At 55.1% G+C, this 16,350-nt stretch overlaps 2 long non-coding RNA genes across 2 annotated transcripts in view; one reads left to right on the top strand and one right to left on the bottom strand.

The window, feature by feature from the left end:
• Positions 1-16,350, bottom strand: part of LOC145530002 (uncharacterized) — a 1,493,464-nt gene that overhangs the window by 1,201,924 nt on the left and 275,190 nt on the right. The window contains exons 38-39 of the long non-coding RNA XR_014071397.1: positions 8,766-8,877; positions 1,130-1,241 (exon numbers count right to left, since the gene is read on the bottom strand). This is a non-coding gene — a long non-coding RNA (uncharacterized LOC145530002). The remainder of the gene's footprint in view (positions 1-1,129; positions 1,242-8,765; positions 8,878-16,350) is intronic.
• LOC145530017 (uncharacterized) lies at positions 12,572-14,369 on the top strand. Its single transcript, XR_014071415.1, has 2 exons — positions 12,572-13,458; positions 13,709-14,369. It is a non-coding gene; the product is annotated as an uncharacterized LOC145530017 (long non-coding RNA).

The following is a 16,350-nucleotide window of genomic DNA, read 5'->3' as shown; positions in this document are numbered from 1 at the left end:
GCAGGACTCCACCTTCTCCTCTCTGTGTACCGTGAATCTGCACACAGTGGGCTTTCAGAACCTTAGGAGACTTGAGCCATTCCCACTCGAGCCAGAACCCTCCCCAGGAAGGAAAACGGCTGTGGGGTCATTTTGGCCCCAGCACTGGTTCCGAAAGCCTGGCGGCTCCTACAGCCTCTACGGTGTGAAGAGGGAGGTCCCTTTTGACAGAGCTTTCCGGCTGTCAGATCTAAGCTGTTGTTTCACTGTCAGCTGTGTCTCTTCCGTTGCAGCCAGGTGGGCCACGCTGCTCCAAAGGGGCTCACAAGCTGAGTGGCAAGGGAGGTATTGAGAGGACAGGGATGGCTACAACGTGCTGCAAACTGAGTGAGGGTCCCCACAATCCTCAGCAAAGGTCTGTGGTGTGCAAGTGGGGAGTAGAGGGCCCCCAAGTTCCAAAGGAAGGGAGGTACTCGGGAGCTAAAGCCCTTGGCTGCTGTGGTAGCAGCTGCAGATGGCAGCTCGTCCACAGTGCACTTCGAATGAGGTCATATGAGCGGGACTCTGGAAATGGCTCCGAAATCAAGAGAAAGGGGTCAGGGTATGTGGGAATCCGGCGGGGGTGGGGGGTGGATGAAGGAAGGTGTCCTTCCTCTCTCCAGTGCAATTTGGTTTGGTGAGTCTCAAAGCTACCAGATGGCACTTCCCAAGTCAGGCCCCCGCAGGAATCAGGGTGGGCTGTGTGCCTCGGCCCCTGCCACAGGGACAAGCCACACCAGTGGCCTCCCTGAGCTCAAATGGCCGGATCTGGGGGTTCTGTCTGGGTGCACACCTCCTTGCTCTGGCCAAGTTCCCCCCTTCTCTGAGCACCAGCTTCATCCTCTCGAATGAGGACATCGATTGCTACCTTGGCACGTTACTCTCTTCATCCTGTGAAGACTCATTAGGCTTATCCTACAATTACTAGCTGGCCCGAAGAGATATCTCCTGAATCCAGATTAAGCTGGAGTCTCCCAGGCTCATCTGGCATGTCTTCCCTGAAGTCTGCCAAAACCCACACCCTTGCATTTCCAGGGACTCCCCTTAGCCAGCTGGGCAGAAAACCCAGCATGGTTCAAACAAGCTGACAGACAAGCGGGAGAGGACTCACGGGCAGACGGCCTCCCTCAGGTCTCGGGTGGAGCTCTGGGACCACAGCAGCAGCGGGCCATCCCAGCCCCTGGGCTCAGCAGCGCCCTCATTCTCAGGCCGGCGGCTCTGCCCTGAGGGGAGCAGGAAGGTCACCAACTGCTGCAGGCGGACCTCAAGCCCCTCCCACTGCTGGAGCCTGACCTCCCCCGGCCCCACCCCTTCCCCTACCCCAGCAGGACGAGAGCTCGTCTTCCCCTGGCTTCCAACGTGAGGCCCGGCCCCGGGCCCCGATTGGGCACTGCCCCAGTCCGGAGCCAATCACAGTGGCCAGGGAGGTGGAACGCACCGATTGGCCAGGGCCAGGTCATGTGACCATACTCCCCAGGAAACTCAAATATTACCAAGATTCCCTAACAAACCAATGAACAAAATTATCCAGTAAAGGCAAACCGTACTTTTTAATGAGGCCAATGTCACAGAAAAAAAAAAAATCCTTCACAATGAACTGCTCAAGGAAGCTACTAAATAAGCTTTCAGAAAAGTTAAGACTTTTTTTTTTTTTTAAATAGGGTGACGGAGAGCTATACCTTTCCCATCTATGTGAATTTAGGTTTAAACTAGATTTCCCTCGGCTATTATATAAGACAAAAACCCCCACATCACCCCCTTTCACTCCCCCCACCCCCAAAAAGTGTTTTAGTCTATTGAATTTTTGTGTCCTCAGTTGTGTCTGATTCACGGCAACTCACGAACTCTACACAGCCAGGCTCTTCCGTCCATGGAATTCAGGGCAATTTTTTCTGTCACAGCAAATGCCCACCCTGGGTGATCCAAAGGCAAGGGCTCAGAGGCTCCTGAGAGACTAACTCCTTTCAGCTGAGCACAGAGCTGGCTCCTCACTGGGATGCCTGTGGCCTGGGGCTCCCAGAGGGGAGAGCAGCACTCGCCCCACCGTGTGGTCACTGCTGGAAGTGCAGGCTGCTCCTCACTCCCCCTTGACAGTGTCCCTGAGGGCAGAACAGTGTGAATCTACTCAAGGTGGAAACGCAAACTCCGATGCAACCAAACTTCCCACAAGGTCTCCAAAACCACTCAGGAACAGGGAATTGGAAACTGCAGGGCATGACATGAATGGAGATGGAGACTTGACACCTTACACCGAGTTCACTTCCAGTTATCCCTAGACAAAGTTTCCATGAAAACTTGTCACAAATCTAGAAGAACAATGAGCAGAAACCGGACACGTGCTTTGAGTCTTCACACACAAAACAAAAAGGCAGCCCACAAAACAACCCAGAGAATACAGTGGACTTTGCAAAATCAAAGATATCTACTGTGGGAAAGACCTCATTACAAAAGCAAAAGACAGGTCATACATCGCGAGACGAATGAGTGGAAACACAAAGCTTCTCAAGGATGTGTCTCCAAACAGACAAAGAACACCAACACGACAAGCCTGTGAAAACTAGGGAAAGGTCTGAAGGGACAGCAGACTGAGGAAGACACACACAGAGTATCCCGGATGATGTCCAGCACTGAGGGCCTGAAGAAACAACAGTCTAGTTGCACTCCCTCAGGCCTGTGTGACCCTGGATGAGGCCTCTGTTTCCCGGTGGCTCTGAGAGATGGACAGGGAGGAAGGGGAAGAGAAATCACTTGCATTTCTAATACTCACAGCAAAGTCTTCCAATGAGAAGGGAATTATCACCCCCACTGACAATGCCATTCACTGAAGTGATACCCACGAGTCCATCTAACCCAGAAGGGAAGGAAGGACCTGTTCTCACAAAACGGCGAGAGATGGAAGAAGGAAGATCAAGCCCACACCAACCACTGGAAAGAGAAGCTGTGCTCAGGGCTTGAAAGAATTCCTATTGGGAAAATGATGTCACAGCCCCACAAGGCAATCCACAGCTTCGATGCTATTCCTCCCAAAAGGCCAATGCATTTTCGCACCGAACAAAGAATTGCAAAAGGGGTACGGAAACAGAAAAGAGCCTAAATTGTCAATACAATCCGACGAAAAAGCCCCGATACGGACATCCAAGGTTGTGTGAAAGGAAATTAGACGACCAAACTAGGATCCTCAGGAGAGTATCGGAGAAGGCGATGGCGACCCACTCCAGTACTCTTGCCTGGAAAACGCCCTGGACGGAGGAGCCTGGTAGGCTGCAGGCCATGGGGTCGCGCAGAGTCAGACACGACTGAAGTGACTTAGGCGCAGCGGCAGCAGCAGGACAGTATGCTATTGGGAATACAACAACACACACAGATCCAGATCGATGGAATAAAGTTGAGGGTCCAGAAACAAACCCCGGCATCCATGGTCAACTCATCTCTGACACAAAAGGGGAGAATATCCAAATGGGAACAAGAAAGCCTCTTCAATAAATGTCCATGGGAAAACCAGACAGCTACATCTGAAGAACACTATTGGTTTTGATCTCACACCACCTCAATATCGGGAAAAAACCTCACCCTAAAGACTGATGTCATGAGACAGCTAGAAAGAAGCGTAGGTCAAAGGCTCCTTAACATCAGAGTCTCCTTGCCATTTGCTGGGCGGAGGTAGAAATGGGTCTCTTCAAGTAAGGGAAAGAGGAAAACGAAGTACGCCAATGGGTTTCCATCCAATGGAACCTCTTCACAACAGAGAAGCTAAGCATTCAGAAATGCAAAAGATGGGAAACGGAACATGAGAGACTCCTTGCAAGTGGTGTATCTGAGAAGGGGTTCATATGGAAAGAGACGAAGAATGCACAGCACTCAGATTCCAAGAAACACCACCACCACCCTTGACCCTTCCCCCATGACCAACTCCGACCTAAAGCCTTTCTCTCCCTCTAACCTATCCCTAAAACATAACCCTCATCTAATCATATACATGTGCATTCCTAGCATCCATCCATCCACACACGAGAGAGAAAGAGGAAGACACAGACTGAATCGAGAAGGGAAAAGAGAGGGACACAGACAGAGAGAGACACGGAACCAAAGAGAGGAAAGGAGTCGACGGTCCAGACTTTTCATCAATCTGTCTCGAAGGTAGAAGCAATGACAGCGCCCATCCACCCCAGAAGGGGGAAAAGGACGGAAGGTTTGGAGAGGAAAAGACAAGAACGCAGGGAGCCATTAGAAGCTCAGCCACCCGCAGAAGCCGAGCTGGGACACTTGAACAGAATCTCAATGGAAACAGAGGACCAGAAAGTTGGCTACTCTTTTCTATAAGAGAGGGAGACCTTCGAGTCTTCCTTTCGCGCCTCCAACTTGGATGCGGGGTCTCAAAACACTCAGGAGGGGGAGTGCCTTTTCCTGGGTACCACGGCGCATCCAGGCCTCATTCTGCCCCATTCTGTGCTGTCTCAGCCCTGGATGGAGTCTTTCTTTCTGAAGTCTCAGCGCACAAGCTCCACGTGATATCGGCCCCAGGTGGAAAGGCATGGAGCTGCTCGTAGGCCGACAGACCTAGGAAGCAGATGGGTGAATGACCCCCACTCTGCAGATGGAGAGACTGGGGAAACCCTGAGGGGCATACGCTTGTCCAGGGCCACACCACTTATGAGAAGAAGGAGCCTGGTCTGAGAGCAGCGGGGTCCTCGGAGCTCAGGCCCTGGCTGCACCCAGGCCTCCCCAGGGCTGTGGGCTGGGCTGTGTGGCTGTCACTGTGCCTGCACATGGCCTAAGGGGGGTGGTCGAGCAGTCAGAAACCCAGAGATTCCCTTGGGAAGTTTTGGGGAAGGGACCTCAGCACGAACCCCAGGAAATGATGTCACCTGCCGGCAACAGAACCCAACAGAACCCGCAGCCCGGGTATCCAGGCCTCCAGAGCGGAGAGGAGCCCCCAGCCAGATCACTTGCTGCCAGGATGTTCTGCTGTTTGCCCCTGCCCAGAGGCCGGGGCCTCAGGAGAGCTCACAGGCAGTGTGCGTGGGCACCCTGTCAACGTTGGCTCAGGGCACCCCCGAGAGGCCTCTGGCCCTTTGCCCGGAGAAACAGAAAGGTAACACGGGGAGCCCCAGGCCGGGCCAGCCCACCTCTCCCATGCCACCCGGAAACACCGGGTCCTTTGCCTGTGTGTGTGGATGCGGGTTTCTCGGGGTGTGTCTCCCTCAAGGAAGCCCAGGCGGATGTGGGGTCAGAAGCCTGCGGGCAAGTTGTGTCCACACCCCAGGGGAGAGCAGGCTGGCTGGGATGGGGAGAGTGCGGGCAGCGCCGGCCGCCCAGGCTGGCCTCACACCCTCAGGTGGGTCTCTTTTGTCCCGGGTGGGGATCTGAGCAGACACACGTCTCTGACCCTTCTGGGAAGAGAAGTTCGAGCAGGCAGAAGCAGCGGCTCCACTGGCCAGGCCCAGCTCGGAAAACTCCCAGCATGGCTGGCTGACGGTCACTGTCGTTGCAGAGCTTCCCACGTTATGAGGCCGAGGACGGGGACACCCCGTCCACCTCCCGGAGGGAGGGGTCGGAGCACCACCCCCCCGCCCCTGAGGCCCAGTGCAGGCTCCAGGTGAGCGTGCCCACGGAGGCATCAGCCCCACCGGGGGCGAAGCGGAGGCGGGGAAGGCCTGCTGCCGAGACACCACACAGGATACACCCGGCGGCCCAGTCTGAGGCTGCCACGGAGCTCAGCACACCCGGCTCCGACCCAGAGTCCCGAGAACCCCAGCCTCTGAGGCAGCAGGAGGACCTGGAGCCCAGCACGCCAGAGCACAGAGGTGAGGACGCTGGGGCTGGTGCACGGGAGTGTGTGGGGAGGGGGTGCTGAGCTACACAGGGACGAGTCCCCGAAAGATGCTGCTGGGCCTGCAGCAAGCGCTGGCCTCACACCCCCACCCCCATCTTGCACACTTCAGTCCCAAAAGACATCCGACCCTGGGTATTCTTTGGGAATCTCTTGGAAGCTTTCTGTCCCGGGATACGCACATGCCAAGGCTGGCCTGTGGGCAAACTTTGCTTCTCCCCCAGCTCTAGCACTGGCCTCCAACTGGAACCAGGCTCCACTTCCCAGACCTGTCCCTACAGAGGTGGTGGCTCCAGGTGCAGGACCCAGGGATCCACCGAGGGCAGATGGAGAACCGAGACTTGCCCTCGCAGAGACACCAGGCCAGCTGGGTTCTGGCCAGCACACCGGGCAGATCGGATCTCCGTGCCTGCAGGACCCCCAGCCCCAGGCACTGATGTCCCACCCCCTCAGCCAGAACCTCCACCTCCACGTGCACCTGTACCTGCTCGGGCTTTGGCAGGAGAACCCGAGGCAGAGGAGGAGTCACCGCCTCGGCAGGGAGAGCCTGCCCTGGCTCCCGCGCAACACCCAGACGCCGACGATGACTCACCCACCCCTGCAGGAAGAACGAGCCCCCGCTCTGGACAGAGACCCAGAGCCCTTGCCGGAAACACCACGTCCAGGGGAGCGGTCGGCTCTGCCGCCTCCATCCCTGTCGGCTCACCGTGGAGGCTGTCAACTCGGTCTGCCCCCAGGGGACATGGAGTTCCTTTCCCCTGAACTGCTTTGCATTTGGTTTGTTTCCACCTTTCTGGTGATGTTTTATTTTTTGTATGGTTTCCTGTATTTTTGTTGGTTAAGTTGGGATTAGTAAACTTTTTCATCATTGTTGCAATTTGGGAACACTCTTGTGTAACTGGTGATACTGTGTTACCATCACCACTTTGTGGTTTCAGACCCGTTTGATCTTTATGCCCCACCCCCCAACAAAGCCTGGATTCAAGGCAAGCACGCCCTGTTCATCCCTCCCCCCGATCCTGAACACAATTTCATCTTTTCTTTCTGCATTCCTTCCTATATTCTTGGTGTCCCCAATCAATGACTCTCAGTGAAATGACTGAAGGAGTTTCTTTCGGACTCTCCACCTACTGTAAGTCTCCATTGGAGAGTTCTCGTTTTTATGTCATTTGAACTAGCCTTTGATAGCTGACAGGACGGTGTACGTCCTTTCAAGATATCATGTGCCAAACGAAGCCCTTTTGGCAAATGCCAACATTATCTCCAGGCAGGCATTGCTGTTTGAAGGGTGACATCTCAGCCAGAAGGCAGAGGCTGAGCTCCTCTTGTTGCACCAGCTCCCAAAAGAAGCCAAGAAAGGGAGCTGGAACAACAAACCACCCCAACGCCCAGGAAAGCGTTCTTCACGACAGAAGGCTAGAAAATGACCCAACAACCTTGTGGCCCAGAACCCCTCTAGAAAAATCACTGTTCCATAAAAAAGAGAAACACGTGGGAAGTTCCAAGGAGAGGCAATGCCCATGGCCAGTGTACTTTAGAGACGGCCTGACCGCTCCGGGGAAGACACGCACCGACGGAACCCCTTGGGAAACAGCAGTGAGAGTCCTCACCGTCGTAAGGGTTTCCTCTGGGGACAACCTGCCCTGGGCACCACATGAGGGAGCAGACCGGCTTCTCTTCCTCTGCTCCCACACCATTCACTCATGAAGGCAGCTCAGGTGTTCTCATGCCCTGCCTGCCTGCCTGCCTGCCTGCCTGGCTCATCCGTGAGCTGTGACCACCTCCAGGGCAGGACTCCACCTTCTCCTCTCTGTGTACCGTGAATCTGCACACAGTGGGCTTTCAGAACCTTAGGAGACTTGAGCCATTCCCACTCGAGCCAGAACCCTCCCCAGGAAGGAAAACGGCTGTGGGGTCATTTTGGCCCCAGCACTGGTTCCGAAAGCCTGGCGGCTCCTACAGCCTCTACGGTGTGAAGAGGGAGGTCCCTTTTGACAGAGCTTTCCGGCTGTCAGATCTAAGCTGTTGTTTCACTGTCAGCTGTGTCTCTTCCGTTGCAGCCAGGTGGGCCACGCTGCTCCAAAGGGGCTCACAAGCTGAGTGGCAAGGGAGGTATTGAGAGGACAGGGATGGCTACAACGTGCTGCAAACTGAGTGAGGGTCCCCACAATCCTCAGCAAAGGTCTGTGGTGTGCAAGTGGGGAGTAGAGGGCCCCCAAGTTCCAAAGGAAGGGAGGTACTCGGGAGCTAAAGCCCTTGGCTGCTGTGGTAGCAGCTGCAGATGGCAGCTCGTCCACAGTGCACTTCGAATGAGGTCATATGAGCGGGACTCTGGAAATGGCTCCGAAATCAAGAGAAAGGGGTCAGGGTATGTGGGAATCCGGCGGGGGTGGGGGGTGGATGAAGGAAGGTGTCCTTCCTCTCTCCAGTGCAATTTGGTTTGGTGAGTCTCAAAGCTACCAGATGGCACTTCCCAAGTCAGGCCCCCGCAGGAATCAGGGTGGGCTGTGTGCCTCGGCCCCTGCCACAGGGACAAGCCACACCAGTGGCCTCCCTGAGCTCAAATGGCCGGATCTGGGGGTTCTGTCTGGGTGCACACCTCCTTGCTCTGGCCAAGTTCCCCCCTTCTCTGAGCACCAGCTTCATCCTCTCGAATGAGGACATCGATTGCTACCTTGGCACGTTACTCTCTTCATCCTGTGAAGACTCATTAGGCTTATCCTACAATTACTAGCTGGCCCGAAGAGATATCTCCTGAATCCAGATTAAGCTGGAGTCTCCCAGGCTCATCTGGCATGTCTTCCCTGAAGTCTGCCAAAACCCACACCCTTGCATTTCCAGGGACTCCCCTTAGCCAGCTGGGCAGAAAACCCAGCATGGTTCAAACAAGCTGACAGACAAGCGGGAGAGGACTCACGGGCAGACGGCCTCCCTCAGGTCTCGGGTGGAGCTCTGGGACCACAGCAGCAGCGGGCCATCCCAGCCCCTGGGCTCAGCAGCGCCCTCATTCTCAGGCCGGCGGCTCTGCCCTGAGGGGAGCAGGAAGGTCACCAACTGCCGCAGGCGGACCTCAAGCCCCTCCCACTGCTGGAGCCTGACCTCCCCCGGCCCCACCCCTTCCCCTACCCCAGCAGGACGAGAGCTCGTCTTCCCCTGGCTTCCAACGTGAGGCCCGGCCCCGGGCCCCGATTGGGCACTGCCCCAGTCCGGAGCCAATCACAGTGGCCAGGGAGGTGGAACGCACCGATTGGCCAGGGCCAGGTCATGTGACCATACTCCCCAGGAAACTCAAATATTACCAAGATTCCCTAACAAACCAATGAACAAAATTATCCAGTAAAGGCAAACCGTACTTTTTAATGAGGCCAATGTCACAGAAAAAAAAAAAATCCTTCACAATGAACTGCTCAAGGAAGCTACTAAATAAGCTTTCAGAAAAGTTAAGACTTTTTTTTTTTTTTAAATAGGGTGACGGAGAGCTATACCTTTCCCATCTATGTGAATTTAGGTTTAAACTAGATTTCCCTCGGCTATTATATAAGACAAAAACCCCCACATCACCCCCTTTCACTCCCCCCACCCCCAAAAAGTGTTTTAGTCTATTGAATTTTTGTGTCCTCAGTTGTGTCTGATTCACGGCAACTCACGAACTCTACACAGCCAGGCTCTTCCGTCCATGGAATTCAGGGCAATTTTTTCTGTCACAGCAAATGCCCACCCTGGGTGATCCAAAGGCAAGGGCTCAGAGGCTCCTGAGAGACTAACTCCTTTCAGCTGAGCACAGAGCTGGCTCCTCACTGGGATGCCTGTGGCCTGGGGCTCCCAGAGGGGAGAGCAGCACTCGCCCCACCGTGTGGTCACTGCTGGAAGTGCAGGCTGCTCCTCACTCCCCCTTGACAGTGTCCCTGAGGGCAGAACAGTGTGAATCTACTCAAGGTGGAAACGCAAACTCCGATGCAACCAAACTTCCCACAAGGTCTCCAAAACCACTCAGGAACAGGGAATTGGAAACTGCAGGGCATGACATGAATGGAGATGGAGACTTGACACCTTACACCGAGTTCACTTCCAGTTATCCCTAGACAAAGTTTCCATGAAAACTTGTCACAAATCTAGAAGAACAATGAGCAGAAACCGGACACGTGCTTTGAGTCTTCACACACAAAACAAAAAGGCAGCCCACAAAACAACCCAGAGAATACAGTGGACTTTGCAAAATCAAAGATATCTACTGTGGGAAAGACCTCATTACAAAAGCAAAAGACAGGTCATATATCGCGAGACGAATGAGTGGAAACACAAAGCTTCTCAAGGATGTGTCTCCAAACAGACAAAGAACACCAACACGACAAGCCTGTGAAAACTAGGGAAAGGTCTGAAGGGACAGCAGACTGAGGAAGACACACACAGAGTATCCCGGATGATGTCCAGCACTGAGGGCCTGAAGAAACAACAGTCTAGTTGCACTCCCTCAGGCCTGTGTGACCCTGGATGAGGCCTCTGTTTCCCGGTGGCTCTGAGAGATGGACAGGGAGGAAGGGGAAGAGAAATCACTTGCATTTCTAATACTCACAGCAAAGTCTTCCAATGAGAAGGGAATTATCACCCCCACTGACAATGCCATTCACTGAAGTGATACCCACGAGTCCATCTAACCCAGAAGGGAAGGAAGGACCTGTTCTCACAAAACGGCGAGAGATGGAAGAAGGAAGATCAAGCCCACACCAACCACTGGAAAGAGAAGCTGTGCTCAGGGCTTGAAAGAATTCCTATTGGGAAAATGATGTCACAGCCCCACAAGGCAATCCACAGCTTCGATGCTATTCCTCCCAAAATGCCAATGCATTTTCGCACCGAACAAAGAATTGCAAAAGGGGTACGGAAACAGAAAAGAGCCTAAATTGTCAATACAATCCAACGAAAAAGCCCCGATACGGACATCCAAGGTTGTGTGAAAGGAAATTAGACGACCAAACTAGGATCCTCAGGAGAGTATCGGAGAAGGCGATGGCGACCCACTCCAGTACTCTTGCCTGGAAAACGCCCTGGACGGAGGAGCCTGGTAGGCTGCAGGCCATGGGGTCGCGCAGAGTCAGACACGACTGAAGTGACTTAGGCGCAGCGGCAGCAGCAGGACAGTATGCTATTGGGAATACAACAACACACACAGATCCAGATCGATGGAATAAAGTTGAGGGTCCAGAAACAAACCCCGGCATCCATGGTCAACTCATCTCTGACACAAAAGGGGAGAATATCCAAATGGGAACAAGAAAGCCTCTTCAATAAATGTCCATGGGAAAACCAGACAGCTACATCTGAAGAACACTATTGGTTTTGATCTCACACCACCTCAATATCGGGAAAAAACCTCACCCTAAAGACTGATGTCATGAGACAGCTAGAAAGAAGCGTAGGTCAAAGGCTCCTTAACATCAGAGTCTCCTTGCCATTTGCTGGGCGGAGGTAGAAATGGGTCTCTTCAAGTAAGGGAAAGAGGAAAACGAAGTACGCCAATGGGTTTCCATCCAATGGAACCTCTTCACAACAGAGAAGCTAAGCATTCAGAAATGCAAAAGATGGGAAACGGAACATGAGAGACTCCTTGCAAGTGGTGTATCTGAGAAGGGGTTCATATGGAAAGAGACGAAGAATGCACAGCACTCAGATTCCAAGAAACACCACCACCACCCTTGACCCTTCCCCCATGACCAACTCCGACCTAAAGCCTTTCTCTCCCTCTAACCTATCCCTAAAACATAACCCTCATCTAATCATATACATGTGCATTCCTAGCATCCATCCATCCACACACGAGAGAGAAAGAGGAAGACACAGACTGAATCGAGAAGGGAAAAGAGAGGGACACAGACAGAGAGAGACACGGAACCAAAGAGAGGAAAGGAGTCGACGGTCCAGACTTTTCATCAATCTGTCTCGAAGGTAGAAGCAATGACAGCGCCCATCCACCCCAGAAGGGGGAAAAGGACGGAAGGTTTGGAGAGGAAAAGACAAGAACGCAGGGAGCCATTAGAAGCTCAGCCACCCGCAGAAGCCGAGCTGGGACACTTGAACAGAATCTCAATGGAAACAGAGGACCAGAAAGTTGGCTACTCTTTTCTATAAGAGAGGGAGACCTTCGAGTCTTCCTTTCGCGCCTCCAACTTGGATGCGGGGTCTCAAAACACTCAGGAGGGGGAGTGCCTTTTCCTGGGTACCACGGCGCATCCAGGCCTCATTCTGCCCCATTCTGTGCTGTCTCAGCCCTGGATGGAGTCTTTCTTTCTGAAGTCTCAGCGCACAAGCTCCACGTGATATCGGCCCCAGGTGGAAAGGCATGGAGCTGCTCGTAGGCCGACAGACCTAGGAAGCAGATGGGTGAATGACCCCCACTCTGCAGATGGAGAGACTGGGGAAACCCTGAGGGGCATACGCTTGTCCAGGGCCACACCACTTATGAGAAGAAGGAGCCTGGTCTGAGAGCAGCGGGGTCCTCGGAGCTCAGGCCCTGGCTGCACCCAGGCCTCCCCAGGGCTGTGGGCTGGGCTGTGTGGCTGTCACTGTGCCTGCACATGGCCTAAGGGGGGTGGTCGAGCAGTCAGAAACCCAGAGATTCCCTTGGGAAGTTTTGGGGAAGGGACCTCAGCACGAACCCCAGGAAATGATGTCACCTGCCGGCAACAGAACCCAACAGAACCCGCAGCCCGGGTATCCAGGCCTCCAGAGCGGAGAGGAGCCCCCAGCCAGATCACTTGCTGCCAGGATGTTCTGCTGTTTGCCCCTGCCCAGAGGCCGGGGCCTCAGGAGAGCTCACAGGCAGTGTGCGTGGGCACCCTGTCAACGTTGGCTCAGGGCACCCCCGAGAGGCCTCTGGCCCTTTGCCCGGAGAAACAGAAAGGTAACACGGGGAGCCCCAGGCCGGGCCAGCCCACCTCTCCCATGCCACCCGGAAACACCGGGTCCTTTGCCTGTGTGTGTGGATGCGGGTTTCTCGGGGTGTGTCTCCCTCAAGGAAGCCCAGGCGGATGTGGGGTCAGAAGCCTGCGGGCAAGTTGTGTCCACACCCCAGGGGAGAGCAGGCTGGCTGGGATGGGGAGAGTGCGGGCAGCGCCGGCCGCCCAGGCTGGCCTCACACCCTCAGGTGGGTCTCTTTTGTCCCGGGTGGGGATCTGAGCAGACACACGTCTCTGACCCTTCTGGGAAGACAAGTTCGAGCAGGCAGAAGCAGCGGCCCCACTGGCCAGGCCCAGCTCGGAAAACTCCCAGCATGGCTGGCTGACGGTCACTGTCGTTGCAGAGCTTCCCACGTTATGAGGCCGAGGACGGGGACACCCCGTCCACCTCCCGGAGGGAGGGGTCGGAGCACCACCCCCCCGCCCCTGAGGCCCAGTGCAGGCTCCAGGTGAGCGTGCCCACGGAGGCATCAGCCCCACCGGGGGCGAAGCGGAGGCGGGGAAGGCCTGCTGCCGAGACACCACACAGGATACACCCGGCGGCCCAGTCTGAGGCTGCCACGGAGCTCAGCACACCCGGCTCCGACCCAGAGTCCCGAGAACCCCAGCCTCTGAGGCAGCAGGAGGACCTGGAGCCCAGCACGCCAGAGCACAGAGGTGAGGACGCTGGGGCTGGTGCACGGGAGTGTGTGGGGAGGGGGTGCTGAGCTACACAGGGACGAGTCCCCGAAAGATGCTGCTGGGCCTGCAGCAAGCGCTGGCCTCACACCCCCACCCCCTTCTTGCACACTTCAGTCCCAAAAGACATCCGACCCTGGGTATTCTTTGGGAATCTCTTGGAAGCTTTCTGTCCCGGGATACGCACATGCCAAGGCTGGCCTGTGGGCAAACTTTGCTTCTCCCCCAGCTCTAGCACTGGCCTCCAACTGGAACCAGGCTCCACTTCCCAGACCTGTCCCTACAGAGGTGGTGGCTCCAGGTGCAGGACCCAGGGATCCACCGAGGGCAGATGGAGAACCGAGACTTGCCCTCGCAGAGACACCAGGCCAGCTGGGTTCTGGCCAGCACACCGGGCAGATCGGATCTCCGTGCCTGCAGGACCCCCAGCCCCAGGCACTGATGTCCCACCCCCTCAGCCAGAACCTCCACCTCCACGTGCACCTGTACCTGCTCGGGCTTTGGCAGGAGAACCCGAGGCAGAGGAGGAGTCACCGCCTCGGCAGGGAGAGCCTGCCCTGGCTCCCGCGCAACACCCAGACGCCGACGATGACTCACCCACCCCTGCAGGAAGAACGAGCCCCCGCTCTGGACAGAGACCCAGAGCCCTTGCCGGAAACACCACGTCCAGGGGAGCGGTCGGCTCTGCCGCCTCCATCCCTGTCGGCTCACCGTGGAGGCTGTCAACTCGGTCTGCCCCCAGGGGACATGGAGTTCCTTTCCCCTGAACTGCTTTGCATTTGGTTTGTTTCCACCTTTCTGGTGATGTTTTATTTTTTGTATGGTTTCCTGTATTTTTGTTGGTTAAGTTGGGATTAGTAAACTTTTTCATCATTGTTGCAATTTGGGAACACTCTTGTGTAACTGGTGATACTGTGTTACCATCACCACTTTGTGGTTTCAGACCCGTTTGATCTTTATGCCCCACCCCCCAACAAAGCCTGGATTCAAGGCAAGCACGCCCTGTTCATCCCTCCCCCCGATCCTGAACACAATTTCATCTTTTCTTTCTGCATTCCTTCCTATATTCTTGGTGTCCCCAATCAATGACTCTCAGTGAAATGACTGAAGGAGTTTCTTTCGGACTCTCCACCTACTGTAAGTCTCCATTGGAGAGTTCTCGTTTTTATGTCATTTGAACTAGCCTTTGATAGCTGACAGGACGGTGTACGTCCTTTCAAGATATCATGTGCCAAACGAAGCCCTTTTGGCAAATGCCAACATTATCTCCAGGCAGGCATTGCTGTTTGAAGGGTGACATCTCAGCCAGAAGGCAGAGGCTGAGCTCCTCTTGTTGCACCAGCTCCCAAAAGAAGCCAAGAAAGGGAGCTGGAACAACAAACCACCCCAACGCCCAGGAAAGCGTTCTTCACGACAGAAGGCTAGAAAATGACCCAACAACCTTGTGGCCCAGAACCCCTCTAGAAAAATCACTGTTCCATAAAAAAGAGAAACACGTGGGAAGTTCCAAGGAGAGGCAATGCCCATGGCCAGTGTACTTTAGAGACGGCCTGACCGCTCCGGGGAAGACACGCACCGACGGAACCCCTTGGGAAACAGCAGTGAGAGTCCTCACCGTCGTAAGGGTTTCCTCTGGGGACAACCTGCCCTGGGCACCACATGAGGGAGCAGACCGGCTTCTCTTCCTCTGCTCCCACACCATTCACTCATGAAGGCAGCTCAGGTGTTCTCATGCCCTGCCTGCCTGCCTGCCTGCCTGCCTGGCTCATCCGTGAGCTGTGACCACCTCCAGGGCAGGACTCCACCTTCTCCTCTCTGTGTACCGTGAATCTGCACACAGTGGGCTTTCAGAACCTTAGGAGACTTGAGCCATTCCCACTCAAGCCAGAACCCTCCCCAGGAAGGAAAACGGCTGTGGGGTCATTTTGGCCCCAGCACTGGTTCCGAAAGCCTGGCGGCTCCTACAGCCTCTACGGTGTGAAGAGGGAGGTCCCTTTTGACAGAGCTTTCCGGCTGTCAGATCTAAGCTGTTGTTTCACTGTCAGCTGTGTCTCTTCCGTTGCAGCCAGGTGGGCCACGCTGCTCCAAAGGGGCTCACAAGCTGAGTGGCAAGGGAGGTATTGAGAGGACAGGGATGGCTACAACGTGCTGCAAACTGAGTGAGGGTCCCCACAATCCTCAGCAAAGGTCTGTGGTGTGCAAGTGGGGAGTAGAGGGCCCCCAAGTTCCAAAGGAAGGGAGGTACTCGGGAGCTAAAGCCCTTGGCTGCTGTGGTAGCAGCTGCAGATGGCAGCTCGTCCACAGTGCACTTCGAATGAGGTCATATGAGCGGGACTCTGGAAATGGCTCCGAAATCAAGAGAAAGGGGTCAGGGTATGTGGGAATCCGGCGGGGGTGGGGGGTGGATGAAGGAAGGTGTCCTTCCTCTCTCCAGTGCAATTTGGTTTGGTGAGTCTCAAAGCTACCAGATGGCACTTCCCAAGTCAGGCCCCCGCAGGAATCAGGGTGGGCTGTGTGCCTCGGCCCCTGCCACAGGGACAAGCCACACCAGTGGCCTCCCTGAGCTCAAATGGCCGGATCTGGGGGTTCTGTCTGGGTGCACACCTCCTTGCTCTGGCCAAGTTCCCCCCTTCTCTGAGCACCAGCTTCATCCTCTCGAATGAGGACATCGATTGCTACCTTGGCACGTTACTCTCTTCATCCTGTGAAGACTCATTAGGCTTATCCTACAATTACTAGCTGGCCCGAAGAGATATCTCCTGAATCCAGATTAAGCTGGAGTCTCCCAGGCTCATCTGGCATGTCTTCCCTGAAGTCTGCCAAAACCCACACCCTTGCATTTCCAGGGACTCCCCTTAGCCAGCTGGGCAG

This window comes from Giraffa tippelskirchi, chromosome 12 (assembly GCF_054371585.1).
Source record: "Giraffa tippelskirchi isolate mGirTip1 chromosome 12, T2T-mGirTip1v1.2.pri, whole genome shotgun sequence".
NCBI lineage: Eukaryota > Metazoa > Chordata > Mammalia > Artiodactyla > Giraffidae > Giraffa > Giraffa tippelskirchi.
This window is presented reverse-complemented; position numbering and strand designations above follow the sequence as displayed.